At 32.8% G+C, this 13,155-nt stretch overlaps 1 pseudogene; it reads right to left on the bottom strand.

The window, feature by feature from the left end:
• The window catches only part of LOC149541897 (11S globulin seed storage protein 2-like), a 38,171-nt pseudogene that overhangs the window by 21,170 nt on the left and 3,846 nt on the right, over window positions 1–13,155 (bottom strand).

The raw sequence follows: 13,155 nt of genomic DNA on the forward strand, positions 1-13,155 counted from the left end.
TCCTCTAGATCAATAGTGAACTCTAATGTTTAGGAAAAAGAGAATTTTAAATAAACCATCCATAGAACATAACCAACATCTAAGAATAATTTAATGATGTTATTTTATTACTTTTCAATATGTATTTGTAAACAATTCTCACAAGAAAAACATTGCCTATAATTCACATGCTAATCATAGAATTTATGCTCAATGATCACCCAAACAAAAGCTTTCTGGAATTGTTGTTTTTAACTAACATATTAATAATTGTAAAATATTCTCATTGCAAATGATTATTCAAGATATAAGCGACACTATTAAGTATTTTTTAATTCACTACATCAAAAATGATTTAAACACATATGTAAATGTCATTGTTAATTCACTTAGTGTTCTTGGTCTAAAAGGTGTAGTTTCTTATAGTATAAAAGGAATAATGATGCATGCATGTCTTCACTTCCCTATTCAAGAATTTTAAACTTTTCAAGGACAAACATTAATCACATTCTAGGAAATGCTCAAATACGACAAATACATTCTAAAAGATGAAAGGAGCTTCTTTGGCCCAAATTTGTCGTTGAAAAGAGATAGTTGGTTGCACCAAGCATTCCTTGAAAAGCAACATGAAAGTTTTGGTGGAATGTTTATTATTCTTCTTAGTGATATTGGACAACTACCACCAATAATAGACAAACCACTATATGTGTCTCACTCCAAAGCTCATACTACATAATTTACTTTTTATACAATTATGTTTCAAATATAATTAAGAAATATAACTAATATGCCTCCACTTTTTAATGCCTCTCAATATCACTTACACCTAGTTCATTATCTAAAATGTCTATTTTAACATTTTATAAAAATTAGAAAAATTACATATATGAAAAAGAAAAGGAATATGCATATTTGAATTGAACACTCTCAAAATATGTTAAAAATGCAAATTGTGTTAATATAGAAACTTTTATTTCAAATTTAACCATATTTTATTGTTAAAACTTTCTTTGAGGAAATCTATTTTAAGCACATTTATATTTTTTGTCCTTAAATAGTTAGAGAAAAATATATATGTTCACTCCTCAACTCCTCAATACTTATCAATACTAATTATATTTACAAACTATGAACATTGTATTACAAATTATTTTAAATATTAAAATATAACTAATAATTACTTACCATACTTTCAATTGATATTTTTATCACAGAATACCTCTATTAATTATATTCTTATATTAGTTTCACATTCAAAAAAATTCTCATAAACAATTTAATGAAAGCTATGATTAAATAATAGTGTTAGTCATTTCGACATATTGAAATCTACATCTCTTTAAAACACTAATTTACCATAGTAACACTTAGGTATTCTACCAAATTATTAATTAGATTACTTATAACTATATTCATCGTTCGTTCTAAATTAAAATAACTATATTCTACCTTAGCTTTAAATAGGGCGGCTGTGGTAGATTTGCTGCCCTTTCATTTGGGCATTAGCTTAATTTCTCCTCTTCTGTTTGTGTTGCAACTAGCGTTGAGAGGAAGTCACCGAGAAAGATTGGTGCCGGAAATCGTAATCCTTAAATGTGAAAGGGTTACACTGTTGTTTGGACATGGTGGTGTTTTGTTACCTGGAAGCTGCAGTCCAGATATGAGGCATGCAGTTGTTTCGAGCCAAGTTTCGGAAATTTTTTTGACCCGAAAACTTGAATTTCAACGGAGGACGAATTTAAAAAAAGACAAATAAGGATCGATTCTTCAAGAGCAGCTTAAAAGAGACAGAAACAATGGGGTGGCCCTGACAATTGTAGGGCCTTCAGTTTCTTCAGGCAAACCGCTAACCATCGGTCTGGGTATTCTAGCATACTTCTCCCCTAAGCTTAAGCCGGCCTCTAAATCGATAGATGGGACCACATGGTTCGAATTGTCTTCTGCTTCGGCAAGGGCTTTCTTTAGAGTGCCAACCAAACAAAGTCCCTCTTCCTAAATTTCAGTTCATTTGGCGATGGTTGTCCCAATCAGCTTTGCAATAGTAAATTCGTTTACCATCAGCTTTGCAAAAACAAATTCGTTTGGTCGTTTTTACATGGAAGAGGCTTGCACGCTCCAACTTGATAGCAGCTTATGCAAAAGACAAACCCTAGCAATCGAGAACTTCTTGAAACAAAATATGCATATGAAACAAATACACACATCTTTTTCCACAATGTCGGTGTGGTCGCTGCAAACACATTCATTAGTCCCTGCACCGACTTCCAGCTACATTTATGACATGCGATATATGTACATTAATCTCGGACAGCTTGCAAATTCTTTATTTATGTCCAATATTAATTTTCCGTAAAAGACAAAAACGCCAGCTAAAATGCTCTTCGCCAATCACAAATTCGAAATTTCCAGTTTATAATCGCATTTTTTTAATCGCACAGTAAAAACCTTAGAAAATGGTGCACAGCAAAAATTAAAAGAGTGGGGTAAAAAAAAAACATTAGTTCCCTGCCTTTTAAAAAGCAGGGACTAATAATAAACATATGGTATGCTTATTGACAACTAACAGGTTGCACCCATTCTTAAACGTGCAAGTGATGATTATCCCTCTCGTGTACGTTATCACGATTTCATATGAAGTACAATCTTGCTAGTGATCATTGTTAATTTTGTTATTTTATTGAAGTTAGATGAAGATTCAAAGAATGACATCATTTATAAAGTTGTGGGTATGATGGGCGGGCTTCTCGATTCCTGCCGCGTTCAAATAAGTTGAATTGCGTTTCTCTACATGTGTCGCTGAAACAGGCAAAAGACATGTTTACTTCTCAAGGGTTTAATAAAATTTCTTATATTGTCCTTCTTTTCCTTTAAATTAAAAAAAAAAACAAAATTCTATATTATCAAACGATTTTCACATAAAGTGATGATCAAATTTGATATCATGCTTGGGTATATGGAGGAAGAATTAACTTTGATTATTTCTCCATTTTGTCTTTTCTTTTCAAGCTATAAGAATGAGTTCATTGCTTCCATCTTTTGAAGGTGGATTGTCAGCATATCTTTATTCTTACCTTGCAATAAAGAAAGATTATGAAATTCTCATTTTAATTAATATTTTTTTTTTTTTGAAAAAGGGGTAAATGCTTTGACTTGGAGCTATGAACCAGTGAGGCCACAAACGGGGGACCTCATCCCCATGAGATTTGAACCTTGATGGCAAGGATAACAACACAACAACTTAACCATCACAACATGCCACTATTGGCATTTTAATTAATATACTTACTAAAGATGATTGTTAGTCTTTATTCTTTACCTTCTAAGGTTGATCCTCCAAAACTAACAAAAATATTAATATATTTTATAGTTATTAAATCTATTAAAACAAAATTAATTATTGAAACAAAATAACTTTCTAATATAAAATTAAAAAACTAAAAAAATTATTTTTGGTTTTTAATAAAAATAAAAAATAATTATTTTATATATTTTTTAAATTATTATTATTTTATGTAAATTGAAAATTCACTTTTGATTCAAACATATTATCTTATGAGAAATTTAAAAATATAATATAAAATAACTAAAAAGTAATATGGAATATAAATAAAAAGATAAATAAGCATGCATCTATTTATAATTTAATGAGCATACGTGATTAACAAATTTATATACCTACCATACTTGCACAATATTATAATGCCAATCTCACATGATTTTGACACCCTTGTACATTGAAGTTACAATCACTTGACAATTTATTTTTATTATGTGGTACAAACATTAGAAATTTCATACATATTTTTTTCTTTCATTTTTCATTGGGCAATATAAAGAGTCTATAATTTTTAACTAAAAATTAACAAAATCAAGTAAACGTATTTACCCCAATTAGAAAAAAAAAAAACATGGCTTGAAAAATCTAAAATAATAATTTGGGAACTACAAACATTAGAAATATTATATCCTCATTTAATGTTTTTGGAGGAACCATTTGCTATGACTATTAGTTGGATAAGTGTTGATAGTGAAAAAATTAATCTTGCATGGGCCTAAAAATAATATTATATGACTAAAAAATGCAGTTGACTAAAACTATGTCAGAACACATTCTTTCTAGTATTGAATAAATTGGTAACATATTGCCACGTGGATTAAAAGAAAAATAATAATTCATTTCCATAAAGTATAATAAAAAAATATATTTATTGTATATTTTTGCATAATTGGTGACAATAATTTAAAATGTCAGTTAAAAAGCATAACTCAAAATAGATTCTTGGAGTTTAACTAATTGTCTCTATTCTTTTGTTCCCAAATGAGATGTTAAAACCTAAAGGGGTTGTTGAAATGGGGGAGCTAAAAATTGGCTAGAGAATTGGAAAGAGAAGAGCTAACATGACAGAAATTTGGGGCATGAATTTTAGATGAGTATAGCTAGGTTTTCATTCTGCTATTTAATTCTTCATTCTTTTCATTTCTATCAATAATTGAATATGAAGAGAAAAATTTATAGCCAATGTTAGTCTTTTTCCACATTTCTAGTAAAAGTTATGAACCTGGGAGTTGCATCTTTCCATGTGACAAGGAACCCAACTATCAATTCACACAATTTGATTTCTGAACTGTATAAGGAACATTTGGTTAATAGAGGATTCCTTAGAACATTATCAATCTTGTAAATATCCTCACTAGCAGTGGATAGTTATTCTACTTGCTTGACCATGGAATCATATACAATCTAGTTCAATGTTAGATAATACAGATTTAAGGATCTTACACTTTTGAGTACATTTTTGGTATTCAAACTTACTACTTGTGTTAATGTGAATTGATTTGTTTTGAAAATTGTTGATGAAATCATATTTGACTAGCATCATAAGGAAAAAATGAATTGAATTCCAAATTTTAGTATATTCAATATACACATATTTATAATTGAAACTTCTGATAAAACTACATGTGAGCTATAGGGATAATATAGAAAAGATTGAAGATTTGCATCATATCAATTATTGCTTCTTCAACCTTGGCCTTATGTACTTTGTCCAATTTATCATACTTTACATACTTAAATCCTGTAATACCTACAATCTCCCTCGTATTTTCACAAAATTCATCAATTGTGTTGGGTGGCTTATGCACTGTAATTCTTAATTGGCTAGTGTCATCTTACTTAATATTTTATTCATCATCATTATCAACATCTTTTGATACTATAAACTTTCTCCTTTCCTTCTATGTGGGTTTACGCAATGGCCTCTACTGTGATGTTTTTCCTCTTTGTCAAGATTTTTCCTTTAACATGCTTAGAAACTTTTGCAATTTCTTTATGATGCTCCACCACTACTGGAGGAGATTTCCTTGTTCCTTTCCTTATAACTCTTTGAGTTGTAGGGACTGGCTTTGTGACTTCCTTCTATTACTCAATAGAAAAAAATTATTTACCTTTATCTTCAACTAATGATCCCTAGGGTAGAGTTTTCTATTAGTTTCAAATACTTAGTCATTCATAAGGAAGAGTTTGTTGGTCATCACTGTGACTGATCCATCCTATATAGGTTGAGTCATGTATTGAAGACTTGTATATATTTCAAGTTGTGCACCAAGTAGTAGTTACTATCAAGAAAGCTAGAGGTTGTTGATTACTCAAGTGATTACCGACTTTTGAAAGATAGTAGTAGACACCAAGGGTTAAAAAGGCTAAATAATTCAGCATAGTTAAGGTTGAGGGATGTGAGGATGAAATAGTTCATGCTGAGCGTGAGTATGGTATAAGAGCCAAGCAAGACAATTTTGAATATTTTTTTAGAATTGTACAAAATTCTATGTAAACCATTTTTATCGAGTTGGAAACATGTTCTAGTCAAGGATTTGATTACACATCCAACAAATAGTCATTAATCCCAATGTAAGGCAATCCACTAACAATAAATTGCAAGGACTAGGCAACAAAAGAAATGAATCTATATCATTGATTGGGATGTAGAAAGTTCACCCAAACAAGTATTTAAGGAGGGCTTATGACCTAGTTCATGTGTGTGAGCGTATATGGAGGATATGTGATTAAGAGTTTGGTTGCATGTAATGTTTACAAGGTGAGTCAGGTAGAAGCAATAGAGTAGTCTCGTGAATAGTTTTAAGCAGAGATAAAGAAGATAAATAACAATAACATGATATTACATTGCATAGAGGAGATCTCATATCAGCATTATAGTGAAAAACAAAAAATAAGGTATTGAACATTCTAACAGGTGTTTCAGGGTTTAAATCTCTTAACATAGTAGTTTTAATAGGCTTTTATAAATTTCCTAACATAGTACTTACTTAATAGTGATGTAAAAATCCTTTAATCAAGGTTGGAAATAATAATTCTTTTAGCCTTTGATAGGGCATACCCCTCATAGGGTAAATGATAACAAGTGATCAAATATTGTAGCCTTAACAACCACACTTTATTGCTGCAGTAATAAAGATTTTGTGTGTTTCATCAACACCATGTTAGAGTAAATAATTAATCATTAATTATTTATTCTATTTTCTTAAGCTTACTTAGGTTAATGCATGTCATTAATAGTTGTAGTGATGAGCTGTCGACAACATAGGAGTTTGTTCCCTTCTAGCATGTTTCACCTTTTTGTGGAAGTGTGCTTAGTTGTCAACCTTATCTTCTACCACTTTCTAGCTTGTTCTACAAGCTTCTATGAGGCCTTTATATCCAGGCTCTCTCATTGTATTTTCACAACAATCTCATTTTTTATTGTAAATACATTTTTCTTGTTTTGCAATACCTTCTCTCTCAAGTACGATTAGGGTTTTTCCAATCTCCACCTCTTCCTTCCTTGGTTTCCCTTTGATAGGTTATTTGCATGCACATGATCTTGGCGAGCTATGGAGTTGGATTTTATCAACTCCTACATGGTATTAGAGTCTCCCTGCTACTTCTCGGCCAAAGGTTTTTTGAAGCCGCAATTCAGAGACACAAGCCCTAGTTTGTTTGTGTATATTTCTTCAATCCAAGGGAAGAACATTTTTTTAGAGCACTTTGGTCCCAAACTGACATTTACATTGGATTTGGAAGGTCATTTAAAGTCAAGATCCATATAATATTTTTTGATTTTGGAGAAAGCCGTTCTGAGAGGCAAAAAAATTTTAGGTGCAAGCCTGCCATACGGACTGTACGGACATACGATCAATTTTTTTTTTTTTAAATCAATTTTTGGTACACCACCAAGTGACACCACCACACGACCCAACCATTGGCATCACGCAGCTCGCGCATCGCTCGCAAGCTGCCGCAGTCGGTCATGCTGTCATAGGGTAGCCTAGGCTCAGTTGCCATCGACGGGCCACCCATTCCCCACCTCTGCCTGTCTGCTCGACCATTCCTGCCTCTCAATCGATGTTCACCGCTTAGGCATTGCCTTTACACTATCAACACTTGCATGGTTTTTTATTGACATTTGGCACAATTGTGGGGGTGGCATGTGGCATGGGTGCCACATTGGTACTTTGCCATGTGGCTCCTGCCACATCAACACATTGCCATGTGGCCCTTTTTGTCATGATGGCCGCCAAGAAGTCAATTTTTTTTTAGTTGATTGCTGATGTTAGCATGATGTAAACACTACATCATTAGCCCTCCAGCACCTTTCCAAGGTCCTTTTTGACCTACAATAAGTTTTTTGGCCATAACTTGAGCATATAGAGGTAGTTTTTCAGTCCAAAAGAAGTACCAGAAAGCTAGTTCTGAGACAGAAACATTGGTGTAGGCATTTTCAAATTTTGATGTAGTTTAGTTACTCATTTTTGTAGCTAAAGTCTAAAATTCTATTTTTAACTCCGACATGCATATCTTTTGCATCCCATGTTTGTTTTTTGAAAATGTTATATTTTTGGAAAGTTGGTTTTGTCATCTTTTCATAAATGTTGTATTTCCTTAGATTCTGCCCCATGCTCTTTTTATCATGGTTTTGGAATTTTTTCTCTGTGGTGGATATCTTAGGTGTTCCAGGTCCAAGGATCATTTTCAAGGCATGGGTTCTTTTGTTTTGGGCTGTACTATCTTTTGTATCAGTTTTTTCCCTCTTTTGATCATTTTAGCTATCATTTGTAAGCATTTTTATGTACACACAATGAGATAAAGTGCCACTCTTGCATTTTAGGTTCATGAACCTTGTTTTGAGACAATTGTTCTTGCACTATTTTATAAAGAACCATGGGGAGGGATAGTTGTCTTCCACTTTTTTTCCTTCTTCCTTTTGTTTTCCCATGCAGCATTTATACCTCTTCCACTCTCTCATAATTCTTGGTTCTATCTACAAAGGATATTGGCCCACCTTCTCAATTGCCTATCATCTCACCTAGTCTGCATTAATGGGGGGTTCTTTGTATGTTCTAATGCATGCTTGGTTCGATGGTTCCATAGTGTGACCTATGTATTCAGTAGTTGATCCTATATATAAGGCGATTGCAGTGGCTAGCTACCTATGCATTTTGGTGAGATGGATCATCTACCATATAGAAATGCTTGGTTTGTGCCTTCTTCTTCCATTGAGGTTCTTCAAATCAATAATTTCTTTCTAATGATAGAATTTGTGGCTTCTCCATGCTTCAGTGATGCTCTTCATGAACACTTTTTGTTCCTGTTTTATGGGACATTTCTCTAGTTGGAGGCTTCTTCAGTCCTTCACTAGGTTACCTCCTTTTGGGGGAGGGTTTTTCCCATGAAGTTTTCTCTCTTTCCTTTTTTTAAGAGGCTGCATTTCTTTGCATTGTAGATGGGTACCTAACATGGTCTTGTTGCCAAGACCCATTTTGCATTTCATCTTAGTTTTGTGAGCTTAAGGCATTCCCCTAAGTTGCACTTAAGGGGGGGTATTAGAGTAAATAATTAATTAATTATTATTTATTCTATTTACTTAAGCTTTGTTAGGTTAATGCATGTAGTTAATAGTTGTAGTGATGAGTTGTTGACAACATGGGAGTTTGTTCCTTTCTAGCATGTTCCACCTTTTTGTGTAAGTGCACTTAGTTGTCAACCTTATCTTCTACCACTTTCTATCTTATTCTACAAGATTCCATGATGCCTTTATATTCAACCTCTCTCATTGTATTTTCACAACAATCTCATTTTTCATTGTAAATACATTTTTCTTGTTTTGCAATATTTTCTCTCTCAAGTTCGATTAGGGTTTTTCCAAGCTCCACCTCTTCCTTCCTTGGTTTCCCTTTGACAAGTTATTTGCATGCATGTGATCTTGGTGAGCTTTGGAGTTGGATTTTATCAAATCCTACACACCATAGCTTTACCTTCATTGCGTAGGGTTTCCTATTTACCAATTCCATGTGTTAATGTGTTATGTGTTTTCATAATGTTATGTTGAAGTGAATGATTATGTTGAGATTAGTTTAATGTTAAAATGAGGGTTTATGTTAAGACATCAAATATGTTTCATATTTTAAGTGTAATTTTTTTTATAGATCTTGAATAAAACCCTCCCTCTTAGTCTCTCAGTTTCCCTATTTGATTTCCAACAATTGCTATCAAAGTAGTGTGCTCTTGTTAGAAGTCTAACCACTCGGGAGTTAAAGATCTTCAAGATGGAAGCCTACAAACTAGGAAAGATCATTGAGAACCAGAAGATTGATGTTTATCTCGGATTTGAACAAGTAAAAAGTGCAAATGAGATATTGATGCAATCCTTGAAGAGAAGGAAAGAGATGACAATTCAACAATATGACAACAAATAAAAAGAAGATACTATTGAAGAACTATTTGATGAAGGCAATTCCAGTGAACCAAATACAATAATAGAAGATCTATTAGAGAGGAAAAAAATTTTAAATGAAGAAATTGAAAAGAGAATATGAGATACAAGAAGTAAGATTATGTGAAGTGATTGAACAAAAGAAAAAGGCGAAGGAAGACAAAACAATGGCTAAAGAAAACAAAGAAATGGTAGATGAAGACAAAAGACAGATGGGTACAAGACTTAATGAAAGGATCAATGAACTAAATAAGGTGACTGACAATTAGTTTAACACAATCCATCTATTACTAAGAGCAAATCATGAGATTACAAGAAAGGAGTAGGAGATTGCAAATTTTAAATTTGAGAATGACAGATTGGTGAATGAGTTGAAATATGAAGAGGAATTCATTAAGAGTTTGAAAAAATCAAAAGAGGCTATGAGATTTCATAATGAACGGATGAATTCTCAAAGGATACCCCATGCATCTCTAGACTAGGCTATGCCAAGTTCCTATGTGGTTGTGAGAAAGAAGTATCATCGAGGTAAGAAAAACAAATAACTGTGACCAAAAAACAAAAGAATAAGAAACCTACATGTTATCACCATGGAAAACCAAGTCATATAGAAAATGTTTCTAGGAGAAAAATTGCTAAGTCAAATCCTAAACCCAAATTGAATGGTTATTTTTTCACTTGCAACAAAAAAATTCAAGTACATGAGTGTAGATAAAAGGTCAATAAGACACCAACTACTTGTACATTTGAAGGTTACTATTATACATGTTAGAAGTATGGTCATAAGGCACAAGATATGCTATCCAAAGAAAAGAACAATTGGTCATAAGGCATAAAGCCCTGGGTCGGCCTTGAAAAGAATTGTCAAAAATTCCCCTAGAATTAGAAAGCACATTAGCTTTATAGAGTCTACCATTGATATTGGGAATAGCAATAAAGTTGCTAGGAGATCTAGCAAGAGGTTCAAAATGGAGAAATTTAGGACACCCCCCCCAACCAAAAAAAAGAAAGAAAAAAAGAATTGAGCTCAAAATTCATAGAGACTAAAATGAGACCTACTACGAAGAGGAAGATAAAATTCATTCACCCAAGCTCTATGAGAAAAGATATCCCTAGCTTATCCCATTTTTCTAAGACCATGGAAGGTAACTCGTCCCCAGACAAGAGCTTGGGTGAGGATATTTCCTCCCAAATAAAGAAGGCTACTAGGGGTGGGGAGAATATGAGGAGTCACCACTAGGAAAATGATAAAAGTAAAACAAGGATGGATATGCTAGAAAAATCCATGCATGATTTCATCAACAATTAGGAGGCCCTGTAACAAAAATTTGGGGCCCTTGCAGATTTTCCTACTAAGTTTATACATTTATTGTCCAACAATTTGTGTTTTCTATAGGTTAACAATGAGAAGAAGGAGGTGGGAAAAGAAAGAAAAACCACCTGCTCCCTTTATAACTTCCTAGCAGACAATTGGATCAAGACCTTGTTGGCAAAGCCTATTAAGGAGGAGAAGGACAAAGAGGCTATGGAGGAGCTAGATGATAAAGAGGGGAAATTTTTTTGTGCTATTTTATCTTTTAATTTTTGTTATGATATAATATTTTGTAAATTTTGTACCCTGTGAAGTAATTTTCATAAAACTAAAATAGTGTTGGTTACATAAGAACACTCGTAGATTTTACTTAGCTACTATATTTTTTGGTTCAGACTTTATGGTAATATCGTTGTTTCTATTATTTCTCTTAGTAAGGACTTGAATCTTTTTTTGGTTGATAAGATGTTATTAATGTCTAGAATGTAAATAATACATAGAGAAATATTTATTAATACCATAAAACATAAATTGCATTAACATTAATGTAAAATTGTGTTGACATTAATGGTAACTATGTGAAATTATCATATTGATTCAACACTTATGAAAAACATAATCATTATACTCAATATAAATATAAACTCCTCATACGTCATGCCCTTGCATTGACATCATGCTACATAGCTTACTAGATGTTTCATCCTTGAATATTTTACCACATATTATTTTCCCCACCAAGTAGGTAAAAAGTAGGCAAAGAGTGCACTTTATTCCTCAAATACAAGATGTGATTTCAAAAATGGTTTCATGCCCAATGTACTACATGAGATGAAGGAATCATGGTATGTGCATTTTGTTGGAAATGTTCAAGACTAGCTAGGTTACTAAGAGGGGAGGTGTGAATCAGTAACCTCAAAATTTTTGACAAATTCAACACTTAATAACATAATCCAATTATCATCAATAGATCTAATCTACTGCATGCATGAGAAACTGAAAATATAAAACACTTTGAGCACAATATTTGGTGACCCAGAAACCTTCCAAATAGAAATTAAAACTAGGGTGGGGATGATACCCACAAAACTTCAATACTAAAGTATAAAGTTGGCTTGTTAAGGCTTACAATGATCACTTCTAATGATTTTCCCTATTAGGAGCAATTAGGACTACTAGGTCCACCTTGTTAGAGGTTTTACAAACATGCAATGAAGTATGCACTTGGTAAAGAGATTTAAAGAAAAGATGGTTAAGTCTACCCTATTAAAGGATTTGAATCTGATTCACCTGTTAGGATGAAACAATAGATCTGACTTACAACTAAATTGTTGATTAAGATCCTTGAAGTAATGATCACCTCTCTGTGATAGATGTAACTTGACTGCTCCTAATTTGACCTTGCTAAATACTTAGCTCTACTGTTGATTCACATTCACATTCTTATCATCACATTTGCATTCACTTCCATCAAAACATTACTACAATTGAGTATGATACAATACATTGCATATATACCAACCCAATTCACATAATTTGAAGGTTGGCCAATACACAAGTTAACACCAATATTACTGAGTTGGCCCAAATGTAGAAACTCAAGTTCTGAAAGCTGACTTGGTGAATTTTTGATACACAATGTCCACTGCATTAATCGTCATCATCATGCACTCAGTAGAAGTAGAGGCACAGTCCATACTAATCACTTCAATGTAGTTTTGAACTCATTGTACACTAGAGACTTGGTAGATATTGTGTGATCGATAAAAATTGAATTCCATGTTTACCATGCCTGCACTCAATAAACACTACTTATTCCATCACTTAGGGCCCGTTTGGTTGCAAGCGTAGGAATTGAGAATTAGAATAGAAAACTTGAATGAGAATGGAGAATGAAGAATAGGAATGGAAAAATGAAATCCAATCTTGTTTATCCCTTGTTTGGTTATGCAAGCTTAAATTGGAATAGGGTTAACTTGCAATCGACACCATTTGAAAATATTTTTGAAGATGCAATTGGCGCCATCGGAAAATTGTTGAAATATTTGAAAATATTGAAAAAAAAGTTCCAGCACTCACCCCAGGTCAAAGCAG

The sequence above is a fragment of the Cupressus sempervirens genome, chromosome 8 (assembly GCF_028749045.1).
Source record: "Cupressus sempervirens isolate cs-2001-9-10 chromosome 8, ASM2874904v1, whole genome shotgun sequence".
In the NCBI taxonomy this organism is placed as follows: Eukaryota; Viridiplantae; Streptophyta; class Pinopsida; order Cupressales; family Cupressaceae; genus Cupressus; species Cupressus sempervirens.